Below are 27,398 nucleotides of genomic sequence, written 5' to 3' on the forward strand. Positions count from 1 at the left end.
CATTTCATTAAATGGCTTTTTACTTTTCACATGAATTTGCAGACTTTAACGGGAATATAATTCACAAGAATGAATGGAAACCCACAGGAATAAATTTGCGAAAACCATTGTACTTAAAAAAAGCAAACTATAAACGCACATAAAAATTAGAGGAACACTTTGAAAACACATTAGATCTAAACGCGGGGAAAAATTATCTTGAATATCTTTCCTGTTCATAGGTAGGTGATGTATTCGAAACAAAATGATTCCACATAATTTGATAGAATGAAAATGGTCACCCTTTAGAGCGGGGAAATCAAAGACACCCCAAAAATGAAAGTGAAAAAAAGGATGCACCAGACTGGTCCATTTTAACAAAAATCTTTGTAGCAACTCAGAATGATTCTCAGTAGTTGTTTTGGCCCCCACGTGCTTGTACTCATGCCTGACAAAATCTGGGCATGGTCCTAATGAGACGACGGATGGCATCCTGGGAGATCTCCTCCCAGATTTGGACCAAGGCACTATCACAAATGTGAATTGTGCAGGACAAAACTAGCAAGAGAAATTTCCAACACAGTTTTACTAAATGTATTTAATATAATCCATACATTTGCAACCAGTTTTTGTGGTTAATGTGGTTTCTGTAAAGATTAAGGACTAAGGTTTCTTCGCATAGTTGTTGAAGAAATCTGACCTTCTAGCCAGATCGTCGGAATTGCGCCAGCCTAACCGCCGGACCTGCGCTGGCACAGCTCCAATGACCTGGGCTGAGACCCCGACAATCCGGCCAGAAAGCCAAAATGACCGCATTCACCTTTGTCTTAACCCTTTGTATTGACTCCATTTTGAAAGGTTTAACGAAGGCTCACCGAGAACAAGTTGACACTTTATTCGGGTCGACAGCGATCAAACAAAAATGCGAAAAAGACACAGACTCAGGCGAGGAAAAAAACTCGTTCCAAGGTATATCCATATCAGAAGTCAACAAAAGGTTCCCGAGAAAAAAATGACCACGATTCGTTAAACATTCAGTCTTTTGAAGCTCGCAGGGCAGGCTGTGGGCAGGAAGAAGGGTGTGGTTAGGATTATTGTCTGTTTGTGGATTGGACAGGAGGATTCAGGAGTTACTGTTGTCCGGGCAACGAGTGTCGTGGATTTTGCCACCTCAGCGTCAAAGGGGTTCCTGGAGTCTTGTCAGTTGTGTTATCAGTTGGATATCGGGCGTTCTCTGGTGTTCCTTGTTTTGGGACAGAGTGTCCCACCATTTGTTCTGGACTATCCGCGAGAACTGATTGCGAGAGTTAGTGCATCAGTCTTGCTCAGTCAGTTGTATGATGCACACACTGGGCTTCCGTGATAAGAAGGCGTTGCTTATCTCTTATACCCTATACATAAGTATATATATACAGTACTGTGCAAAAGTTTTAGGCAGGACACCTGCCTAAAACTTTTGCACAGTACTGTATATTTTTATCATATTATGTATATACAGGATATACTGTATGTATATATTTTCCCCAAGTGAAGCTTCCATGATCCTAATAAATTTAATAATTAAAAAATATATATATACAGTACTGTGCAAAAGTTTTAGGCAGGTGTCCTGCCTAAAACTTTTGCATAGTACTGTATATATATATATATATATATATATATATATATATATATATAAGTGCTATTTATTCTATAATGGGTGTGTTAGAGTAATATAAACAGTCAAACAGTAAATACGAGAAAGGATACTATTTACTGATTGATTATATTAAGTGTGTTAGAGTAATGCCTATTAGAAAAGGTACTATCTCCTCGTTATTACATTTATGTTTTTTTCTCTAACTAAAAAATGCTGTAGGTTGGAACGTGTGTGTGAACGGCTGGCTGTTGCGAAGAAGAAGGTGATTGTGATAGACAGGTGATCCATTTAAAGTGTGCCCTGCTTCCCACCAGTCAGATATAGATAGTCCCAAGCTTGCTTGTGACCTGGTGGGTCAAATGGATGGGTTGATCAAACACAATCTCAGTGTGTATGATAGTGCAAACTTCAACTATCTCACATGTACTCCACTGATGTCTGCCTATAAAATAAGACCAGTGTTCCTCGGACCTGGGTGAACAGGGCCAGGGCCTTAGTGTCTTCTGCTGTCAAGCTTCCCAATGAGCCACTTCGATTGGTCATGCAACTCTGCCGGCTTCTTGGCATCGCAACACCGCTCCACTGCCTCAGGAGCCAGACGTAGATGAGCGCACAGCGGTCCCCCGGCGGCCCACTTGATGCTCATGCTTTGCAGGACGAAAGCACACTAATAGATCCCACTTGTCATGTGGAAGCAATAGCTAATTTTTCTACAGCTTGCGTTGCAAACTCGGGGGACAGCAAGTTGACATGATTCAATAACTCGCTGAAAAAGGCGTCTGGCCCGAGATAACAATGTTTCAGACACATTTGAGAGGAAACAAGTGGAAGTGCAATGAGGGGGAAGACAAATAAGGCCCTGAGCCTTCAATAGACAGACACATAACTGATAGCAACTCCACAAAGTAGAAAGAGGGATAGGAGTCACCTAAGGGCCCAACAGACTGTGATGGACCTTTAGCATTGTCCCACTGCTCAGGGCCAAAACCTTCTGTTCTCACCAACTGTTCTAATTATACAGTGAGCAAAATTACAGATATGTTACTAGTATTACAATAAAATCAGAGTTGTGAAACAATTTTCAGTGCAATATTTTGTCAGCATTGCATAGACGCTCACTGCTTTATTGATAAATATTGTCATCAAAAAGTAATCATTCTTTTTCATTCAATATTCATTCATGTAGTGAAGAGTCATATTCATACAAATCCCAAATATCGTTGATTGAAATCTGCTTGTTTTGTCAAATGCACCAACTCTCTTTAAACACACACTGCAGCCATTGTCTATTACATCAAATCTGTGCTCTGCATACGTGCCTGCCCTCACACTTGTGCTTTAGAATAGAGAAATAGATAAATGCAGAATGTTGTAAAGCGTTGCCAGTGGAAAAGTTTGAACTTATTTGGCAAAAAAAATAAAAATAAATAACGCTCATATGGAAAAAGAGAATGAAATAAGATTGTGCCCCTAAATGTAACAAGAACAAAAGAGAAACACCTGTTTAACTACCCAGCTAATAAATATAGTGCATTCTAAAATACACAGCAAGCGTTACAAAAAGGTGTTTGCTATGCAGTTGAGGGGAAGATGACCAGGTGTTTGAGAGGCGTCTCCTCCTCCTCTAAGTGTCATTCACAGCCATGTGATTGGAGGTGGCAAGGAGAAAGGGCCACAAAGCCAAATAATGAGTCAGGCGGTGAGAAAGAAGGCGCTAGCTGTGGGCACTGACATTGGCAATGGCTGCCAGCTCATGTCTTCTCTACTGGATGGCAGGTTCAGAGGTAAGTCTGGAGGTGAAACTCTCCTTGGCTGCTAAACCAGGCCGGTAAAAAAACATACCTTGAATCAGAGGAACACTTTTCTTTGCAGTTAATTTATATTTTTTTAACAAGAAGAGTAAGGCAGGTATCTGTTTAGGCATGTGCCGGTATGGTAGCCTGATGGTATGATAACCATAAGCCATAATATCATGGTTTCACTATATTACAATTACAGTTAAAAATGTTTTACTTTGAGATATCTGGGTTAAAAAACAAAAAAAAACAAATAAATTTCCATTGAACATGATTTATATTTTTCATACCAAAGCAAACAAAACAAAGCAAATTGGAACATAAGTATAATGTTAAAATATATTTTTTAAAATTCTAAATAAAATTAAAATGAATGCAGTCCTTTAGGTGAGCCTAAACCCACAGCCACAGCTCAACATTATTACCATCAGAACAAAAATAATTGAATTATTTTAAAAAGCATAAAAAGCACGTGTGTATGGCTTGTATCATGTTTACATTATACACACACTCTCTTTCTCAACACAGACAGGTGCCAGAGAGAAAAAAACACATGTTTTAACTCCGCTCGACACACAAAACACGCTAGTTTTAACTCTCGTAGCTTGTGGGAAACATTCATGACAGTGATTACTAACCTTTAATTCTGTATTAATGCGAAACAATACTGGAGGTATTGCTTCCTAGGTAGCCACCCTCCGCAAACATGTTTTACATGTTGGTCTGCCCCCCTCCTCTAAGCCGCAGCCGTCTGCAACTTTTCTGAAGCTGAAGTATTCCCATAACAGCGTTTTCGTTTTCTTCGATGGCGGAAAAAGTTCAGGAGTTTCACCTCCTCTAGCCATCGTATAGCACAGCTGACTCACTGACACTGAGCAACAACCGGTGGGGGAGGGTTGAGCCTTACAGCTGCAAGCAAGGGATTTCTCCATGCATTTTTGAGACATAAGAAATAGCTAACACCTTAGGGACGGTATGACGGAAAATTTTGCGGTATTCAAATTTTGACGTTTCATACCACGGTATAACCGGCACACGTCTATATGTATTGTACTTAAATGCTGTGTTCCATTAAGTGTTTCCATGAGGAAGCATTAGTGGATCTGCCTGTCTAGATATAGAAGTTTTGTTTAGCTAGCCCGGCTAATGAATCAGCAACTGTGGCTCTACTTTTTTCCTACTTCACTCAAGTGGTTCTGTAGCAGGAGAGTTATCGGAGTTACGGAATTTTCACAGTGGTTTGTTTTTCGTAGTTTTTCCGAGTTTCTGGAGGACATTTTCACAATGATTATATATACAGTACAGTGCAAAAGTTTTAGGCAGGACACCTGCCTAAAACTTTTGCACAGTACTGTATATTTTTATTATATTATGTATATACAGGATATACTGTATGTATATATTTTACCCAAGTGGAAGCTTCCATGATCCTAATAAATGTAATAATGAAAAAAATATATATACAGTACTGTGCAAAAGTTTTAGGCAGGTGTCCTGCCTAAAACTTTTGCACAATACTGTATATATTTTTTAGTTTTATAAGCATAAAATGCCATTTTAGTTCATTATCATTTGTTTACAAACAAATTCTCATTTTAACTAGGTTCTGAAAATGTTTTTTCAGTTTTAGCTTTTAGCTCTTAGCTTTACTGTTTTTGGTAACGACGATAACTTTGAACCAAAGCTCATTTGGAACTCAAATTTTGGCTAGTAACAGAAAATACTAATTTTTGTATATTAGCAGGTGTCACACTGGAAGGAGGGGCAGTTGTCACACTGTGGCCTTTGATCACTCACATTTTCCCCTGCATCAGTCTCGTGAGACTTTGCTCAAGCTATGGAGGAAGCGAAGTACTGTGCAGGTGACTGAAGGTTAACCTCCAACACATCTATTTTCAAGAGGTTGGGGGGGGGGGGGGGGGGGGGGCACACATCCTGTAAACATGCCAAATAGACAAGAGAGAAGAGTGAGTGTGGGCTCTGGCAGGAACGACACTGCAGACGGCTCCGGAGCAGTGTGCCACGGCCAGCGACTCAAAGTGACAGCCCTGTAATGAACTCTGAGGCGCACGCCGGGCTGTACGTCATAATTTCAGCTTTCTTAAAGCCTGACAGGGAATGATTATCATGGATGGTTATTGTCACCCTGCCTCCCTGGGAGACGAGGCGTGCTCTGGGCTTGTTGCACCGTGACATTCAAAGTTACAGTCTCCTTCATATAATGGAGCTGTCCTCTCAGCGCGCTAATGGGAGCGATCCATTTAACCTGTGCCAGAAACACACAGACGAGGAAGTTCCTAATGCGAAGCCGTCCCGTGGGGACGTCACACTCGTCCCCCCCACGCCTCCTGGCTGCTGCCTTCCTGCTGCTTGATTCATTGACTGGCGCTCCTCACTTATCCTCATTCACTGTTCAGTCTGGGGAGACAGGAAGGCTCACTTTCTGCTGCTTGCTCCACATGCCACCCTTCTACGGCTGACGCACACAAGGACACAACTCTCGAAACGATGGGCAGGAGAAGCCACTGGAGGAATGCGGTCACTGCAACTCCGTACCAAGTCTACGGCCCTTAGAAGTGCTTTCTTGAAGATAGAATTAAGAAAATAAGCAGAACTAAACCCTCTTCACACAAGTAATGAAGTGCATTAAAAGTCAACAAATGCAATACATGGCATAGGAAGAGGTAAGTTCTTCACTATAAAATCAGTTTATAAATACTTATTTCATAGTATAACTAAAAAAAACTTTGAAATTTTTAGTCCACATTGTTTTGCGGCCTACAGCAAGATGGTTGCCTTTGTGTAGTCATAGCTAGTTTTATCACTCATAAATGTTGACAGCTCTGCCTTTGCCTTGTTCTTGCCTTTGTAATTAATTAATAAGTAATTAAATTTACCTCGGTCTTGTCTTGTGTAGTTATTTTTTTATTTTCTTCGTATTGGTCGACTGTCTAAACGGTTCTAAATGTGTCATTTCTTTGTTCTCCTTGTAATAGTATACAGCCTATATACAACCAACATATAAACAGTTTGTAGTTCTTAGTTTTGTTGTTGCTTATACAGTGGCACCACGACATACTGTACATCGCTTCAACACACGATCTTTTTGAGCTCCGACCAAAAATTTGACTTTCTCACTCATTTGTTTCTACATCCAACAACATGCTCGAAATATGACGATTTATGACAGTGCTGCAGTTTTTTTGCACGGCGGATTTGCTTGAGAGAGAAATCAACATGGGTTCCAAGAACGTTATTGCAGGTGGCAAAAAAAAGAAAAAAGTGAGGCTTACCATTACAATGAAGATGCAAATGATAAAAAAAATATGAGAGTGCTGTGCGCGTCCGTGAACTGGTTCAACAATACATACGGCCATAGAATAATTTCAACGGTCCTCTGACCTCCGCCAGTCTTTATAATTTAAGGTAACAATTATTATTGTGGTTAACATCGCCAAATAAATCGCCAGCTTCGTCAGGTTTTTAACCATTTATTTCAGAACCCGTGCAACACAACATGCATACTGTCCGCCGCAGTTGACGCCAAGTCCCCAACAAACCCGAAAAGAGAAAGTAAAATCTTTACCGCACTCTCTATATCACTGCCACGTCAGCTACGCGTTGCATTCAGGTACAGCACGCAAAACAAATCCGCCACATTAGAATATGATTCGTTACATTATTATAGGAATGATTAATTATTATCATTATTATTATACAGTATTATTGCTATGTGTGATTGCCATTTGTAATAGTACCAGCAGTATATATTAAGGATTTAGTGTAGGTTTTTGGACTGTGGAACGAATTAATGGAATTATAATGTATTCCTATGGGAAAATCCTGCTCGACATATGACCATTACGACTTACAAACAAGGTCCTAGAACGAATTAACTTCGTATGTAGCGGTACCACTGTACTGTGTTTCCTCCATATTTATTGTCATTTAGTATGTACTAAATTATAGCCTATTAGTAAGTTTCAGTGTCTTATTCCAATCTCTGCTTCGCCCAACCGAGTTTTTTTTTTTCTCTGCCAATTATTTTCCGCATCAACTAACTATTGATGTTTTTTTTCCCATTAGTGCTGTGGTCTCTCACGGTACTGTGCTCCCTTGTTTCAATAACATCGCTTTTGTTTGTTTACTGAAATTTCTGTGGCTCAGCTTTGGGGTTCAATATTCAGAGAATGGAAAAATGAGAACATCAGTCAACGTCCTTGCGACAGCACAGACTGGTGAATTTTCCTAATAGATTTATACAACATCACAGTGAAGAAATTATGACAATGAATGTAAATTTCTCTTCCAAATCACCTCATGTACCTATAATATCTAATTGTTAACATAGCGATAGTAGGTTACAATTAGGGATGGGAATCAAAATCCAATTCCAATTCCGAACCGGTTCCTAGTGTTTCGAGGCCTCGACATCACAATGATAAAGCCTTAACGATCCCTTAAATGATTCCTAAAGATGCGTATTGCGTCGTCACGTAACATGACGTGATGTGATGTGACGTGACGTGACGTGTCTTGTTGTCCAGACGCATCAAACTAGCATGGCGCCAAGAACCACTCACTCCAGTGTTTGGCTACACTTCACCAGGAAAGTGGGTGAAAATGAAAGGTTACGATGGTTTAGCACAAGCATTGCAGCCGTAAACATAACAATGACAGCACGTAGTTTCAAACGCTCGAAAGTGTGTCTTCACTTCATGAGGAAAAATTGCAACAAAGCAACTTGCAGTCATTGCAAGGTGGAGATAACTGCATCGGGACGGAATACGACTGTACTGTCCTCACCGAGACGCAAAGGCTCAGTCCTGGCTATACAGCGAGCTAAACTCCCAAATGACGATGCAGAAGTCGCTGGTATAATATGCTGACTTTATTCAGCCTACGTTATGACACCATCACTTGAAGAGTGAAACTAAAAATAGAAATGAAACAAATCAATTTCGTCCCCAATAACAAACAGGTTCGCATCAACGTAAATCAGCTATGATTAGCTGCTGATACAGTAATAACACAAACGGTTAGTATGCGTTCGCTAGCATTAGCACATCGTCAAACCACTACACAACTGGATTTAAGTGTCCGATTGCGAGTGGAAACACACAACAACAACACAAAAGATGATACATACAGGCGTTGCCTTTGTAGATATTTTACAAACAAAGAACGTAGGCTCGTAGCAGTGTTTCCCTCTCTCACTAACTCGCTCACTCGCTTGGGTGCTTTGTTGCTGCACTCCTTCTTCGGCTGTAAGCGCGCTCTTGTTCACGTGAGCGCGTTCTTCTTCGCGTGAGGAAGCGCAAGGGCGCCCCCACTTGAGCGTGAAAGCACACTAAAAACTAAAAGGCATGCATTTCAATATAATGGTAAATAATATACTTTAACACATATTGCCAAAGGCAGAGTAACGACCTATATGCCAATATATTTTTTCATTAGAAAAGTGTTTCAGTAAATGTTACACATTGTTATGTATTTGCCACTTATTTCCACAGTTAACATTGAGACCTTGGGCCTCTTTTGACCTCGTTGTGAGTTTGTAAGGTTGTGACTTGTGATAAAACAAACTCGATGCCAATCAAAACGTTTGTTCTTCTTTTTCCCCAAATTCAATTCCATAAGAGAATCGATAAAGAATCGAATCGTTAAGCAATATCGATAATGGAATCGGAATCGTAAAAATCGTATCAATTTCCATCCCTAGTTACAATGAGATTTTCCGAGCCAAAAGTCCTAAAATACAAGTGGGTTCAAAGACCTTTGCGCAATTCCAATCTCCTGTTTTAGTGAGGGCCATGTTTCATCCTCACACACATAGTCATTAAAGATATCCTCCTTTTCGCACTGACACACTTATTAGCTATTATATCATTATAAACTGTACACGCAATATAATGATTAAAAAAGCATAATGATTCTAATCAGCTGCCCCCTAATATACTAAAAACACTTAATCCATGGAGAGGCCAACTCTCTTGGGGGGGCACAAAGGAAAAATGACTTCTTTGTCTCCAGGCGCTGTTATTTCTGGTCATTTCTAATTGGTTTTAACTAAAACCAACCACTTGGCGACTCCACAGGTTACTTCAACGCATCACTACGGAATTGTCTGCAAATAGAAGATATACATCCAAATTAGTTTTAGAGGACACCACAATTGTCTTTCAGTCTTGAAAGGAGAAAGTAATGGGAAATCTAAGCACACAAGACTTCCACAGAGAAGTTGAGGCCTCCCGAGGGGGACGGTGACGTTATCAGGGTGACCCTGACACTGTCAAAGTCCTTGCTGAGTTAAGTTTTCATGTCATGTGCCCCTCACCCACTACATGTCTCTCAAGCGCACATGCAGTTGTGCATTGCTGGGCCCGTGAGTCTCCAGGTGAGACCTAGGTGTTGTTTGGTGGCTCGTGAATTATACATTGCAGCAGAGGAATTGACGCGGCCCAGAAGGGCCGACAAACAGCAGGCATGGCTGCGAGGCAGATTGAAGACTCCGACGGAATTTTAATTGCACCTTGGGGAGTGCATGTGATGAGTGCTATTGTTATTGGTAAGACATCGCTGCGCACGTTTACCTTTGTGAGAGCCTAAATAAATGGCACTATGCAACAAAAGGTACAAGGTCCATTGCTTTGACATAGTCTCAACTACCCCTTTGCTCAAGGTTACTGTACTAGAGAGTGAATCACTGTTGTTTCACAAATATTTATCCATGACTCATACAACTTGATAACTTGGTGAGAGAAGTTTCCCAGTGAGATTTAACTGTTGACAATAAACTGCTTGGCGATTAAAAGGCATAACAAACTTACAGTAGATATTTTAAGGGCCGCAATGAAAAGGATCATTTCCACCACAAAAAAACTGAGAAATTTGAGAATAAAAGTGTTTTGTTGAAAGACAAAAGTTCACTTATGATGAGTCATGATTACGAAACCAATCAAAAATATTAACACAGTAATTCTGCTGTTAAAAAAAAAAAACAATAAAAAATAGAAAATATTTTCTAAGAATCTAACCGTCAATGAGCCAACCCACCAGCCCCTGTTCTGTAGTTATTGATCAATCACTTTAAAACACTGACAATGGTGTTGGAAAAAACACCATACTTTTAGTATTGCTTTCACTAAAAAATCATTGTCAAGATCCTCTACAATTTTTTTTTCAGCGTGACACTAATTCTCCCTATATGCTCTAGTCAAGTGTTAATGAGGTAGTATTGATGCACTTTGTAGCAGTGTCATACAGTGATTCATGCTGTTGTTATAGTGAGGAAAATGGGTATGAAATTTTGGAGCAATTGTGCAACCTAGTTAAAAGACGTGAACTAACAAGCTACAGTTCAAAATTTAAAAAACAAAACAAAAAAACAAACAAACACTTAGTTCTTTTGTTGTGTGCTATACAACACAGTGGTAAAGGTGAAACCCACAACATGAGGGTTTACACTACTGTGATGTTGCTCACTCTGATCTTGGCTCTAGCTACACAAAACAGTAATTCCCCTATGTGTGTGAGCTGGTTCCTAGAGGGTTCAACGGATGCAGGAAGGACCAGAATGCTGGTCGAAGCCAGGCCAGGGGCACAAGGAGACCTCTGTGCACTCTCCTTATGAGTGGTTTCCAGCCCACTGGTAAGCTCTCAGGGATTCAGTCTCAACCAAGCATGAAACCCAATAGCTTTACAGCCTGCACAGTAAATAAAGACAAACCACATTTAGCCGACCACCCTGTCGATCTTAATTTATTCCACAGTAGTCAGCTGTACTATACTGATAGGCAACATAAGCTTACTAAGAAAAAGTGTTTCATTACATTACAATGAAGATAAGTGAATTACATATGACTTTTTTAAGGGAGACTTTTAAATGGAAGACAGAAAAGTCAGTGTTCACTTCCCTCTAAATGATATCTTGATAAAATGTAGACCAGTAGTCCCCAACCTTTTATTCATCATGGAGCGGTGGGTGGGGGGTTTACGGCAACGGAAGGGCACTATGGCCGTGGGGCATCGGGGAGTGCCTGTCGGCCGTAGTGTTAGTGCCACTTTTCAAGCGTACCAATCCTCGGAAAACCTCAATCAAGCACATTTTTGGAATGACCGACATACACAATGAATGGGTTTCCATGCTACAAGCTGTGCACTGCTATCTGAAAAAGCCTTTATGCCCTGGCTTTGCACCATCCGCACAGTGTGCCAATGGCTCCCAAGGCGCTGTTTATCAAACGCCAAGCGCTGGTGGCACTAGTACGAAAAAAAGTTTCTGAAATGTACTCACAGTGCGCTGCCGTATCTGTTGTATGACGAACGCATGCGCAGTGAGGGCGTAGGTGCAGCAGTGCTGAGAGGGGTGTTCCCGACGAACTAGGCGGGTTACGGTATTTACAGTGTGATTGGGCTTGAGACTGTCTTTCTGATCTCGCAACCTTGAGGTGCAGTACGCTGTTGGCTCCTAATCTCCAGACATGAGCGTTGATGGCACCTGGTGTGCCATCGACGCTCAGGTAAACGGGAACACAAGTACTCACTGTGTTACGACGTACCCGACTTATGCGATTTCAACTTTACAACGCCGAAGTCTTGTCCGCCATTCTGTCTCCAAGCGTGTTTTTTTTTTTTTATTAACAATACCTAGTTCTTGCCATGCCTCACCAGCAGCATCGCCGCCATCCTGCAGTTCCTGACGGCGTCAGGTCCCACCCGCTGACATCTCAGGTTCTCATGTGCCCACCCGAGAAGCGCCCTTTTCAGCTTGGGAGAGTCGTGATGCCCGCCCTAACCTCCGGTTCTTCCCTGGCCGCCGATAATGCACCTTTTTGGGACTTCCCACTCCTCTTGCAAGTCCGACCCGTTTTTTTTTTAGTTCAGACAGCGGGCTCGCGTTAAGAGAGGCGACCTGAACGGCCATGATATTCCCCTCTCTCGCCTCCCTACTCTTTCCACAGCACCCTTTTCCTCCAACAAAGCGACTCACTTGCAAGTAAAGCCCACATTTTTTTTTTTTTTAAAGCCCGAACAGTCATTCAATATAACTGCATTTAACACAACATACCTCACAGTATCTTATTTTTTACTTGATCTTATTAATATGACGTATACTACATGTTTTTGGACAGTTACTTTGTATTTAGAGGTACTTAAAGGGTTAATTCAGACTCACGCGGAAATTCCGGTTTCATCGCCAGCCTAGGAACGGAACTCCTTCCTAACCCGGGTACTACCTGTAATGAGGTTCATGTGGCGTGTGGGTGGCTCTTGGACAGGCACCGGTCCACAGACCAGTGGTTGGGGACCACAGCTTTAGGCAATCAGCACAAATTATTAAGACTGAAGCAACAGCCCCCTGCTGGCTGTAGACACACAGTGCACTCCATTTTGCCACAGTTTCCCCATTCTGTCATCAAAGGGGAAACACTTTTTGTCATACTTGTTAAAAATGTCGGTATGAGCCGACTGCTGTACATTAGTCAAAACATCTGGCTGCATTTTGGCCATCTATTGTGTCCCTCTTTTAGCTTTATGACAAAAAACAACCAGTCAAGTTAGCGTGTGTAATCAATAAATTGTCAAAACACAACAAAATGCGAAGACAGCTAAATAACCCTTTAGATTAATAGACAATTCCAAATTATTTTTTTGAGGACGGCAATGATCACCCATAGAAATGGCAAACCTTGACCATATTATGCGCTTAGTGGAATACATGGCGTCATGTTGTTTGCACAACATCACAAATCCCATATTTACATTTCCTATACAAGTCAGCGGTTATTCTGCATCTGCGGGTGATCTACGTATACTTTCCCCAAGTGACAACGTTTAAGCTTTTCTATTTACAATACATCATTCATTTCCACACAGGTCAAAAGCTAAACAGGGAACACATTTATGCAGCTCTTGAGGCTTTAATTCTAGTTATGCTCGTTTTATAAATAATGGGCTGTAATATCGGCCAATATAGATGCTCCCCCTCGGGCTATCCTATTAAGAAGAATTTAAATATTCAGAAAGCGCTGCAGTTAAATAAAGAGAAAAATCTCATTTTTTGTGTTCTGTGTGCTCGCGAAGGAAGAATCACTGGCAATGTAGTTAAAGAAAACCACAGCGAAGGGCCGCTTTTGCTTAAGTCATTAAAGCAGGTGAAGAGTGCAAGTTTTTATTTATTCAATACCACATGCATTTGATACCATCTCCAAAATAGCAGAAGGTGGGATTAGACGAGAAGAGTTGATGTGTGCGCTGACAGTTAGTGACAATCTGTTAGCAGAGGCGTGCAGTTATGTCAACAGACTCTGTACACATTCATGTTGTATAATCACCTGATGGGGGAAGGAGACCAGCAATTTCATGACAAACTCATGTCAGCTAATATCATCTGTATATAAAAGCTGACTCTGAATTATATTGAAAGCCTTTCATTACCATCATTCATTCATTCTCAGCTCCCATCCAGCAGAGTGCAGAGCGAGCAGGCACTTGTCTAATGAACACGGGTCTGCGGGGAAGGATCACGGCCAGTGAGTCCAACTCCCACAACAGTGGACTCGTGGCTCTGCTGATGAGGACTTGGCTCTAATTGCTGGAATGGGAGGGAACTGCAGCCCCATTAGGTCCAGTCTTAGCACTTGCCAATAAGCCAAACTACCCCGATGAAGCCTCCCATGTAATGAAAACTTCCTCAGAGATGAATTACACGTCTGTCAATTCACTAATTAATATCGCAGACGTGTCTTTTGCTGCTTCTACACACCGAGCCGGCAAGGAAAGGATTAGGGTATTTTCGGAGTACGGCAAAACATAAAGGAAAGAAAAGGCGAGGCACACTTGCAAGCACACTGCGACGCGTTGCAGTTATGCTCGGCACTTAGTGCGGCATCTATTTTTCATGTATTTCATAATTAAAACCTGTGAGTTCTCCGAGCCCCTTCGTGCTCCGTGCAGATCAAAGGTAGTCCTATTAGTAGGGAGTTCATCAATGGAGCAATTTCCATTTTCAACCAACGGAGCCATGCTTAGAGCACAAATATACTGTAATTACACACGTGACGCGATAAGGCGACAGGCACGGAGCTGGACTATGATTAATAGAACACAGATCACAGTTTCTCTCCTCTTCTTTTTTGAAAGCTAACACAACAGAGGACTTGACAAGCAAGCGTAACCCATGCGTGGATGATAAAGGACTTGATGAAAGACTGAATACATATTTCACACATTTCTGCCTGTGTTGCAGGTGGAGTGTGCTTAAATTTCTTGCTCCCCCCCACCGTGGTGCATTCTCTATGTAAATGTAATCGCAGGATAACACGGGATAAAGCTCTACACAGAGAAAACATGATGCCTCCGTTCTACAGGGATATAAGGATACATAGTACAAGAATGCCTCAACAACACAGTGACTCCTGTTTGGGTTATTTATTTGTCCCACTCACAGTTTGGTAACTTGACACCACAGGATGCCCTGTGGGAGATTACATTACTACAGTTCATCGAAAGACAGCACCAATAAACAAAGATGTCATTTGACTTTTAATCCCGAATTAAAGATTTTCTAATAACAAGTAGACAGTGTTAGTTAGTGATGTCACGAGGTGCGCCGAGCCTTCGAAGCGCGTGTCGAGGCTTGCTTCATTTAGGGGAGGTTCCGAAAATGATGACGTCCGAAGCCTCGCTGCCCAACTGTACCACGTGATTGCTTCAGGGAGTGCTTTAGATTTGCTGCACGGTTTGACAGCTCGCTACAGTCTATCAACACCTTTGGCTGCACTCAAAATGTGGCTGTTAGAAGGAGTGATGTGATCAGGTGAGAGTTTGGAAAATTTGGAGGTGGTTTGGAGAGTGAAAAGTTTGAGTTGAGAGAAGGGTACAGTAGTTGATACTAGTATGAAAACAGCAAGAAAGAGAACTTTCTCTCTGTGGAAAAAAATATTTTTTAATTAAACAGAATGAAAATCCCCACCATCCTGTCGCTACAAAAATGTCCAAATTGCACAAGCATCATCAGTAACCTTTTTCATGTTACGCGAACACGTTTACTGTTCTCTCTGATTACGTGTAACGGGTTCACACAAGTCCGTTGTGTCGAGACCTCCCTTTCTTCATGTGGGTGCGCTGGCAGGTAAAGGGGGTAGCCCAGGCTCCTGGCTTGGTAGTCCGAGCATCCGCCTGCCGTGCTGGAAGTGTCGTGAGAGTGGGTTCGTGTTCTGTCCTGGGTAAGGGTACGGATTGCATCGCGTCGCGCGGCACGGATCCATGCAATACCGGCTTCATACGCATTATCAGGGAAAAAATAACATTGCACAACCTGCCACATTATGATAATGCTATTTATGAAATTATTATCACACATACACAGCCTACATTAAAAATATATATACATATATTGTAGGTTTTACTTCATGAGTGACTGTGACCTGTGACTGTATGTGGCCACTCCTCTTACTGGACTCAAAATTTCATACGTTTATATGGATAATTTGTTGTAAGTTGATTTTTGGGGAGCTGCTCGGCACTGCTGACCTACAGGAGACATCATATCATGTATTTTTATGACTCTGTGGTACTGTTTATGTCTATGTGAGCGTTTTTGTTTCATGTTTTTATTATTTCACATTCCCCCCCCCCTTTTTTTGATTCAGGGGGTACTGCCCCCTACATCGAGGATTTGGTCAGACAATATTTTGCTAAATAATACCTTCCCAACAGACACACACACACACACACACACATTAACAAATCACTCATGTGGTTGGGAGACAAATGACTGTGATTATACACTTAACCAGTAGGTGGTTCCGTGGACACATGAAGCTCCGATAAATGAACCTCTTCTCGAACCAATTGGCTCAAGTGGTGAAATGCCTCATGAGGCTTCATCTCACCATCACTAGTGTTAGTGCATGTCTCAACAAATTAGTCGATTGGCTGTTCATTCCTAACTACTGTATTGGCCCGAATATAAGACGGTGTTTTTTTGCATTGAAATAAGACTGAAAAAGTGGGGGTCGTCTTATATTCGTGGTTGAGACGTTATACCCATTCACGACGCTAGATGGCGCCAGATATCATTGAAGCGATGTTCTGTCATGACAGATCTCAGCTACTCTCAAGTTTAACCAGTTTGCATTTTATTGCAATGTTTTTCCTTATTCAGATTTGTTTCAGGACTATAATTACAGTTAGACTTCACTTTGATGGTTAATGCAGTTATTGCAATTTTGTTGTTTTATCACAATATATTGGTTTATTTTAGGGCTGTCAAAATTATCGCGTTAACGGGCGGTAATCAATTTTTTAAATTAATCACGTTAAAATATTTGACACAATTAATGCACATGCCCTGCTCAAACAGCTTAAAATGACAGCACAGTGTCATGTCCACTTGTTACTTGTGTTTTTTTGGTGTTTTGTCGCCCTCTGCTGGCGCTCGGGTGTGACTGATTTTATGGGTTTAAGCACCATGAGCATTGTGTAATTATTGACATCAACAATGGCGAGCTACTAGTTTATTTTTTGATTGAAAATTTTACAATATTTTATTAAAACGAAAACATTAAGAGGGTGTTTAATATATAATTTCTATAACGTGTTCTAACATTTATCTTTTAAGAACTACAAGTCTTTCTATCCATGGATCGCTTTAACAGAATGTTAATGTTAATGCCATCTTGTTGACTTATTGTTATAATAAACAAATACAGTACTTAGATACACTATGTTGAATGTATATATCCGTCTTGTGTCTTATCTTTCCATTCCAACAATAATTTACAGAAAAATATGGCATATTTTAGAGATGGTTTGAATTGCAATTAATTACGATTAATTAATTTTTAAGCTGTGATTAACTCGATTAAAGATTTTAAATTGTTTGACAGCCCTAGTTTAATTACATTTCAAAAACCAGAGGCCATTGATTTACGAATGTGATTGCACTTTAATTTACATATTTAAATGTTCAGATATTAAGATTTGAATGAGGCAAAATAACAAGCTTTTTCTCTTGAATATATTGTTATAATCATTTGTTTCAGATGTACTGTAATTATTTTCTGTATAAAAATTAATTTGGTGTTCCAAAGTCTTTTTTCAAACTTGAATCTTGAAAAAGAGGGGGTCGTCTTATAATCAGGGCCGTCTTATATTCGGTCCAATACGGTACGTATGAGGCAATGATTTTCTTGATGCACCATACAAACCTTTGCAAACAGCAGAGGCACTCTAGATGCAATGCATTTGTCATTTGTTTTAATGCTTTCAAAATGATTTATGAATAAACTCACACCTTAGAAATTTTCACTTAATTTTATAAGGTTTGAATCAGTGTTGTCTTCGTGAACGATGATGATAACGAAAATATTTCATCGACAATGACGAGCTAAAAATTTGGCTTCGGAGACTAGAACATGAACAAGAAAAAGATGAATCCCAGTTCTCGTTTGGCAAGACGACAAAGAGACGAAAAGCGACATTGTTTCTGTCATTTGTTCACAATGCGCAAATTTTCATAATGTACGTCACAGGTATCAAACCGATTCCAGAAAGGGCCTAGTGGGTGCTGGATTTTCTTCCAACCGATAACGCGCAGAGAGTTTAACCAATGAACTTCCTGCTGAAACAAGCAGCACCTGACAAAGTTTAACTGAGTACACTTGTAAAAGATCTAATTGGTGAAAAGGTGTCCTCTTCATTGGTTGGAAAGCAAACCTGCACCCACTAGGCCCTTTCTGGAATCGGTTTGACACCTGTGATGTACGTGTTTGGGTCGTGTCACTCATGTGAGATGTGCTACGCCTCTCCCTCCTCACCAGAGTTTAAGATGTATCTCAAGCTAGCCTGCGCTCCATCTTGCTTGTTTAGAAACACGGTAAGATTTGTTTTCTTATCTCAGTCTTGAGATGCCACTGTCAAATAAAGTGTTTACAGTTGATATCTTTTGGTGTAAATATCCCATAATACAGTGAGGACAGCTGTGTCTATATAGTCCATCTATAGTCCAGTGCAGCTTATCTATGAACAAATGCCATTTTCTGTGTTAGATTTGGTGGGTGGCGGTTTATAGTCAGGTGCGCCTTATAGTGCGAAAATTACTTTATTCACACTCACATGTTTTGGGTTGACCTGAACGATTTTATCAACTCCAAAGTTGGGCGCTCATTAAAAATAATTTAAAGACACGTTTTGTTTGTCCTGTACAACCATGACGAAATTGAAATGGATAAAAGATATGTCATAAATCTCAAGTTAATTCTGGAAAAAAATCCATATTCATAGTGTAACGTATGTAAATCAAAGACCAAATTTTTCTGTTCTTGGGAAAATGTTTTATTTATACTTGCACGATTTAAGTTTCTCCCTGAACCCCAAAGCTATAAGGAAAAAGAGACTTTGCAAACAACACAGCTTTGACTAAAAAATACAACCCGAGCCTTTTACAGTATTTAATTTTGTGTGCATCTAAGTGTGCTAACTATTTGTATTTTTGTTTTGTGTAAAAAAAAAAAAAAAAAAAAGAACAACTTCTGTAATAACCTGTACAAGCATAACTATCTTTGAAACATTTGTGTCATAAAAAGTTGATTTGACCATTGCCGTCTACAAAAAAAAACTGCTGACTGTATTGGGGTTTCTGATGTTGGAGTGTCTGCGTGAGGCAGTTTCACAGCAGCATCAGAAGTCGATGTTGCAGTGAAGTTGCATGAAAGAGGAACTATAATTAGCCACAGTAGCATTAACATTCACGCAGGCGCTCGACTTGTTATGTCTTAATGAAAACAATACAATGTCTCAAGCTTTTAGAGCAGAGTTAACAATATCGGAAGCAAAGTTATGAACTTCCTCCGAGCTTAGGAGGTCACACATAGTTCATGGCAAAACTGCTCTGTGATAACAAGTGGACAAGGGAAGAGGAAGGGCTGCTTCTACACACAGCGCAGAGATGGCTGCCTGATATGCACTTCTGATGTTTCACTCTAGAAGCAGCATATTTATCTGGAAGGCAAAGGGAGGTAATGCATCCTACAGCCAAGACAGACTCACAATAATACAAAAATAGCAAACAAAACAACAAAAGATAAGGTATGTGCCTATAATACAAGGAGAATGTTCACCAAGCGATAAATAAAAATGCCCTTTCTCAGGTTGGGTTTTACTTTGTGACACAGCCACACCATCGGGATTTGTCGTACATTTGTAGGAATGTTTCCGTGTGAGACATATGATGCGATTACAGACTTTGGCAACAAGCCACTGACACTCAGTGTTATCACTGAGTCTGGAGGTGGATCCAAGGCTGAGGTTGGTATCAAGTCTATACTTCATCCACAGCCATACATTGTTAGCAATATTTAAGCTTGTAGCTGTGGCCGGCAGTAATAATTAATAGCAGAGTCTATAAGCATTCCATTAGGTGCAAGCAGCTGTCATAAACATCTTAATTAATTTACAAAGCAAGCAGCTGGGGAATTCTGGCGACGTAAAAATCTGCTTCCCTCTGCCGCTCCATAGCGCTGGAACAGATCGGGCTTTTAAATTTTTAAACATGCCTTTCATGTTCTCCAGAGCACTAAAAAGCCTTTGAACAGTCAGGTTGTTCAGAGATGCACCTAGCAGTCCAATACCAGCCGGTCCATGTGCTATTCTTCTTTACTATAGGAGCACAAGGTCTCGGTCCTCAGTCCAAGAATGCCTCTACTTTAGAATGTTATAACAGCAGCCCTTTTATAGGGTGTCTGTGGTGAGATTCGTTTTTCATATCAAAAACTGCAATTTTGCTCATAACTCTTGCGGGTTTGCACGTATCTCTAGAGAAACTGTTCCCATGAGAAATCACCGATTTTATCCCCCAAAAACTCTAAGGGATGTTACTTTTAAACTTTAAGGGATTTTATTGAAACATCCTTATACTATACAGTGGACACCTGCTTGCAAAAATCAGCGAGAAAAAAAAGTTCCTGCATGAAAGTCATTGTAATTGCTATACTTAAAAAGTTTAATCCAGTTATTGCCAAAAGTGGGGTGGAACGCGGATACCCTTTAGTGGTATGTGAAAATAATTAAGTACAGTATGTAATATTTTTGATACGTTCACATTTCATTTGTAAGATTCATTTGTTTTTATGTGTAATACATTTTAATGGAATAATTTACATTTTTTCCACCCAGATATGTTCCCATATTTAGGCAGTGTGCTATTTTTTAAACATCTCAATGCTACAGTGCCATATTTCATTCAAAAACAAGTTCAACATCTTTATTTATTTAGCTTTGCACTTCTGTCATTTTTCTGTATTTTTTGGGGTAATATTTGGACTTTATTCTTATGAAGTTAATTACTCCTTTGTTTTTTAATCGTCCTCAAAAACTGACATAATGTTGCAGTTTTTCTTGTGCTTTTACAACCATTATTTTGGAATGAAGGTTTTAGTTCCAATAAAATCCAATCTTTTACGCCTGTAAAGTTGTGCTAATAATATTTTTTATTTTAATATACCGTATTGTCCCGAATATAAGATGGTGTTTTTTTACATTGAAATAAGACTGAAAAAGAGAGGGTCGTCAAAAATTCGCGGTCTAGACATTATTCCCATTCACGACACTAAATGGCGCCAGATATCATTGAAGCGATGTTCTGTCATGACAGATCTCAGGTACTGTCAAGTTTAACCAGTTTGCATTATTTTATTGCAATGTTTTTCCTTATTCAGATTTGTTTCAAGACTACAGTTACAGTTAGACTTCATTTTGATGGTTAATGCAGTTATTGCAATTTTGTTGTTTTATCACAATAGGTTGGTTTATTTACATTTCAAAAACCAGAAGCCATTCATTTACGAATGTGTTGCACTTTAGTTTACATATTTAAATGTTCAGTTATTAAGATTTGAATGAGGCAAAATAACATGCTTTTTCTCTCAAATATATTGTTATAATCATTTGTTTCGGATGTACTGTAATTATTTTCTGTATAAAAATGAATTTTTTGTTCAAAAAGTCTTTTTTCAAACATGAGTCTTGAAAAAGAGAGGGTCGTCTTATAATCAGGGCCGTCTTATATTCGGGCCAATATGGTATTTTTTGTATAGCACAATTCAACACTAGGCAATTCAAAGTGCTTTTCATCACATGAAGATCTACGAGCAGAGATAAAATGTTTCATAAAAATCACGTTAAATCAAAAGAAAGTTAAAACAAATACAATTGAAACAAGAAAAAAAAAAGATACATAAAATTGATAAAAGCAAATAGCTTGAATTTTTTAAATATATCAACAGTTACGCATATGCTGTGATAAACAAAAGCATTTTTAGCCCTGATTTAAAGGAGATAACAGTTTGAGCACACTTCAGACCTTCAGGTAACTTGTTCCAGCGGTGAGGACCATAATAAATAAATGCTGCCTCACCCTGCTTGGTTCTTGTTCTTGGAGCATACATGAGACTGGTTCCAGACAACCTTATGGGTCTCGATGCTTCATAGGGATCCAACAAATCAAGCAGGTATTTTGGGCTCAGTTCAATAAGTGTTTTGTGGACAAGCAGTAGTATTTTATAGTCTATCCCTTGACTCACTTGAAGCCAGTGTAACGATTTCAAAACCGGTGTAATGTGGTCCCATTTCCTTGCATTTGTAAGTACTCTGGCAGCAGCATTCTGTACTTGCTGCAGCTTCCTGACTGATTTTTTTTATCAAGACCTGTAAATATATTGTTGCAATAGTCCAATCTACTGAAAACGAATGCATGCATATGTTTTTCCATGTCTGGTTTAGTCAGAAGCCGCTTAAGTCTGGCTCTATTATTTAGGTGGTAATAAGCAGATTTAGTAATAGTGACGGACTTTAGATGGCTATCAAATGTTAGGTCTGAGTCAATAATTACGCCAAGATTTCTGACTTGATTTGTAGCTAGCTGTAAGTGACATTGTGCCAAGATGCGTGTTTATCTTTGACCTTTCTTTTTTTTCTTCTGTCTTCTCCACATTTAGCTGGAGAAAATTCTGGCACATCCATTCATTGATTTGATGAATGCATTTACTCAGAGAGACTAAGGGACTATAATCATGCGGGGACACAGGAATGTAGAGTTGTGTGTCATCTGCATAGGTGTGATAGGAGATGTCATACTGTTCCATGAGCTGAGCTAGGGGAAGCATATAGATGTTAAATAAAAGTGGTTCAAGAATGGAGCCATGAGGGACTCCACACGTGAATTTGGTTCGTTCTGACTAATGGTTTCGATTGACACAAAGAAATCCCTATCATTTAAGTAAGATGTGAACCACTGACGAACTGTGTCAGTGAGCCCTACCCACTGTTCCAACATTATTCTCAAAAGGTTCATTATGTAATATTATGACCTTACGATTCTTAAATGTATTCATTTTTTTCTCTTAGTGTTTGTCGTGAAGCATTCCGATTTAAATTTTACATCAGGTTATTTTATTCGTCATAATATTTTGATTACTTTTTTCCTATAAACTAAAACAACTTCAGTTGCATACTCTTGTTAAATCTTTCCCATAACATTATGAAGTTGTAAAAATGTATATAACCACATAACTTTCAATTAGAGATGAAGAGTTTATGTTCACATAACAAACACTCGCTCTATATATGCATGGGATATGCAGCTGATGAACAGTAGCATAAGAATGACTGTCTCTCCTGCACTTCACAGCAATCTGGACAGTGTAGCGTCAAAGCAAAGGTTAACGGCTAAAACCTCCCCTAGTCAGAAAGGGCAAGATTAAAGTGGCCTCACTATTATAGAACGAAGGTTTAAGAGTATTTGCACCTTCAGAAGCGTGTGACACTTAGCCGAGCTGACCTGACATTTTGGAGGGGAAACAGCTGAGACAGGGCTGAAATCCATTTTTCAAAGAAATACACCATGGTCAGTGCCAACAGTTCTGCTATGATTAATATATTATACAACTCTACCCACACCTATTCATGTACTGCAATCAGGACTTCGTTTTCTATGCATAACAACTACAATAAGCCTTTTACTAAGTGGACATTGAATTTTAATGGACCCATTACTCTCTGATGATAGCCAGCCATCACACAGTCTCCTTTTTTCCCCTCTGATTCACCCCCATCCGAACCTGCTTCTGCCTCGCCATCTCTCTCCATTTCAGCCCGTGCTCTATTTGCTTAACCCAGCCAGTGTGACAGCACTCAATGCTAAAGCACTCCCAAGGCACATGATCAAAGTCAGCAGTCAATTCACATTACAATGCATTGATTTGATGTTTCCTAACCTCCCAGGCCTTTCTCTAAAGCTGCCAAGGACCTTCAGGATATTTTACAGTGTGCCTCCTCCCTCTTCCCAGTCCAAGTCCCTCTTACTCTCCTTTTTCTGTGTGTGGGTGTGAGTGCAAGTGATCTTACACATGTGTGCGTTTGAGTGTGTGTTTAGTTTCTGCAACCGGGTTGATACGGAGATGATTTCTGGGTATTTTGATATCATTTGAGTCACACACACACAACAAAACGTGCTAACAGCAACCGTGCTCCCTCCTTTTCCCATATAATTACCGCCCTCCCATCAGCCTGCTGTTTCTGATTCAGTTTCAGAGTAAGTCACTCACTCCCTTGTTCCATGCACGTACCACGCTTCGTTTGCTTCTCATCACTTATTCATGTGCTATTCTTTATTGAGTTGGCTTCTATGCTTTAGCGACTGCCATTTACCCCCAATGGGCCCTTCAGAGCACGTCCATGTTTTATTCAATTATGACAGCCTATTAGGCAAAGGGAAAAAGTGTGCGTGGTTCTCATTCACCGCACACATTTACAGTATATTTGTTTTTCTGAATGGATGCGCCTTGACCCCTATCTCAGATGGGCATACTGTACATAATATGTTTACTTTCATTTAACATCTGTCTCGCGTTCAAATGAAACTAAGTTGATTGTTTTGTTTTTTCCCCTGACACTGAAGTTGTCAAAATGGATAAGCATCATGGGAGCAACACGGTGACACACTGACCTACAGTACAGGCGGGCAAATGGAAAAGCCTTGATAAGATCGACAGATCAACAAGAAGAGCAAAACATCAGGACTTTTTCCTTTAACTGCATCAACATCATCACGGCAATGCGGTCTTTAGCTATTCCTCAGAAGTCAGACAAAGGCAGCATGGCGTGAAGAGCGTTTATTGATTTCCAGCCAGCATGTTGGGTAAACTTATTTCGAGCGAGCCACAGACAGTGACGAACATCAGAAGGATGGAGACAAGTCCCATTGAGAGTGCAAAATAACAAAAGAGCTGAACTGTTACGGGTGGCTTAAAGGCAGGTCTGGTGCATTCCAGGGCAAGTCGATGAAACTTAAAGAGAGATAAGAGATGTTGCTCTTTTAGGAGGTCAAATGAGTGACACCTGTTGTGTCTCTACAACAGCAGAAAGAGGATCATGTGGAATACCATACTTACTTTCCAGGGTTTTAGTCATGCGAATGTACAACAAACAATTGAGTACAGCTGTCCCGACCAGTCGACATCATCGATGACGTAAATCCGTCGACGAGCACAACATCCCGTCGACGGTTAATGAGGGGTTAAAAAAATATATGCGTGGAAAGTTCAGAATGTCGGACACTCGGTATGCAAGCGGGGAAAACAGCACAAAGCCAAAAAAGCGCACCAGAGTGTCCAAAGCATTGACTTATTTCAAAGAAACAAAGGAGGATACACTGTTGTGTCCTGTCTCATCAATGCCAAGCTTGGCTGCACGTCGGCCGTGAATAAATACACACGCTGTCACCCAGTTGTAATTTTCGAAGACGACAGGAGTAAGTCCATCTAACTAACTAACAACATGTTTTATTGAAGTTGCTAACCCTTTCGCGATATGCAATGAGTCCATTTATCACATGGCAAAAAAAATGAGGGCGGTAATTTTCACGGTTGCGTTTTATCGCTGTGCGCGCATGCGTGCATACATTTGTGCATGCGTGCTGATGGCATATGGGTCCTTTCTCTTATCAACACGCTGTAGAATTAAAGTTGAGACATACAAAATAAGAAAACAAATCTACTTATATTAAACACTGTAACGTTAGCATTGCTACACTGAGGTGAATAGGGAAAAAAGGGCCACCTACTTTATAAAACATTGACAGTCTTCTCGTATTTGCAAACTTGCGGTTAAAAGGTGACACTTCAAACATGAAAAATTGCTGGTTAACAGCATTTGCGAACGAAAAAAAAAAATATTACTGACACCACATGCATTGACAATAAGTGCTTTTTTTGCGGAGAGTAAAGCTTAAGGTAGCTGTTTAGCAAACGTACTTCCGGTGAACATTTCAAAATAAAAGCATGTCATGTTCGTCATATAAATAACGATTTCTGGAGTTAATCCCACATACTTCAGAATTCAGATTCTACACTAAGAATACCTTTAAAATTACACACTTTATGAAACTACAGTAACAAACGTGTCGACAGTGATGAGCGCTCTCGGATTTCCGACTTACGTTCTCACTTTCATTTTACCGTATCAATCCATGGAAGAAACATTTATTCATCATGATGAAACGAGCAAGTTATACAGCAGCCTTTAAAAGAAAAGGCATATCTGTTTTGTTTTCTCATAGATTCTGGTAAGTTGGAGAAGTTGTCAAATCATATTATAACCGTAAATATTGTCAGTTTATGGTAATGTTTTGATATGCTATGCTTGTGCTGTGTTTCACCAGTCAGTAAAATGACATTTCTGTATCTGTACACGAGCTCTCTTTTCTTGTATTCTTCTATTTATTGGTGCTAAAATTAGGGTTTGCGTTATAAACGGGTACAATAATCTCCCCTAGATTTTACAAGTAAATTTCGGGTACGCATTATACACGGGTGCGCCTTATATTCTGGAAATTACGGTATCTTGAGGGGAAAATAAACTAACTCTATTATATAAGCTGCACAGACTACTTTTCATTGTGTCAAAGTGTCATTTTGTCAGTGTTGTCCCATGAAAAGATATACTTAAATATCTGCAGAAATGCGAGGGTTGTACTCACTTTTGTGATACACTGTATATTTCTCATTTATTACTCAAGTATGTCCTATATGTTCAAATATTTCCTTTTTCTGGATATGTAAACTACATATAATGATCACTTGTTAAAATTATATACCCTATATTACAATGTGCTTTTTACTTCTCAATGAATTTTGAGCTGAATAAATTGCTGTCAATTTCAGAATAAAATCAGATAAAGGGGCAAGATGTTATCCATTTTTGTTGTAGTACTGCTTCTTCTCGTTCCAGCTGACTTTGGGTGAGAGGCAGGTTAAGCTATATTGGTTGGCAGCCAATGAGAGGGCACAAATAAACAACCATCAACACTCAAATTCACAATTAAGGGTCTTCAGTTTAGCTAGCATATCCTTTTTGGGAACGTGGGAGAAAGAAACTGACACAAGCACGGGAAAAAAAACATGCTAACTACACTAAAGACTGGGAAGCTAATGTGTCAAGCACTAGGAGTGGGAACCTCTTGGTACCTCACGATACGATACGATTTGCGATACAAAGCTCACGATAACGATGATCTGACGATATGGCGATACAACAATTATCAATACATTGGTCAAGAAATCATTCTTGGATATTCTACAAACAACTAATAAACAGAAAAACAAGCTTCTGCTGTGAATTGGAATGAGTTTATCACTAGTAGACGTCCAATCCATTTGAACTGGGAGGGTGGCAGCGAATGAACATTCGTTCACTCGCTGCCATCCCTCCCACTTAAAATGGATTGAACGTCTATGGCCGGTAGTGGCAGCCAATGCCAGGCAATGAGGTAATTTTGGGCCATTTACGGTCATTTACTTGTTGATTTTCAGTTGCTTCCTGTTGATTTTGGGGTATTACATGGGTCACGTCCTGTTTATCTTGAGTTACAGAACAGGAAGTCACCTGGGAATCACCCAAATGAATAGGCAGTGACTCAAACT

General features: G+C 39.9%; 1 protein-coding gene across 1 annotated transcript in view; it reads right to left on the reverse strand.

The window, feature by feature from the left end:
- The window catches only part of roraa (RAR-related orphan receptor A, paralog a), a 436,248-nt gene that overhangs the window by 135,696 nt on the left and 273,154 nt on the right, over window positions 1–27,398 (reverse strand). The gene's annotated exons all lie outside the window — the stretch shown is intronic.

The sequence above is a fragment of the Corythoichthys intestinalis genome, chromosome 5 (genome assembly GCF_030265065.1).
Source record: "Corythoichthys intestinalis isolate RoL2023-P3 chromosome 5, ASM3026506v1, whole genome shotgun sequence".
NCBI classification, from domain to species: Eukaryota; Metazoa; Chordata; class Actinopteri; order Syngnathiformes; family Syngnathidae; genus Corythoichthys; species Corythoichthys intestinalis.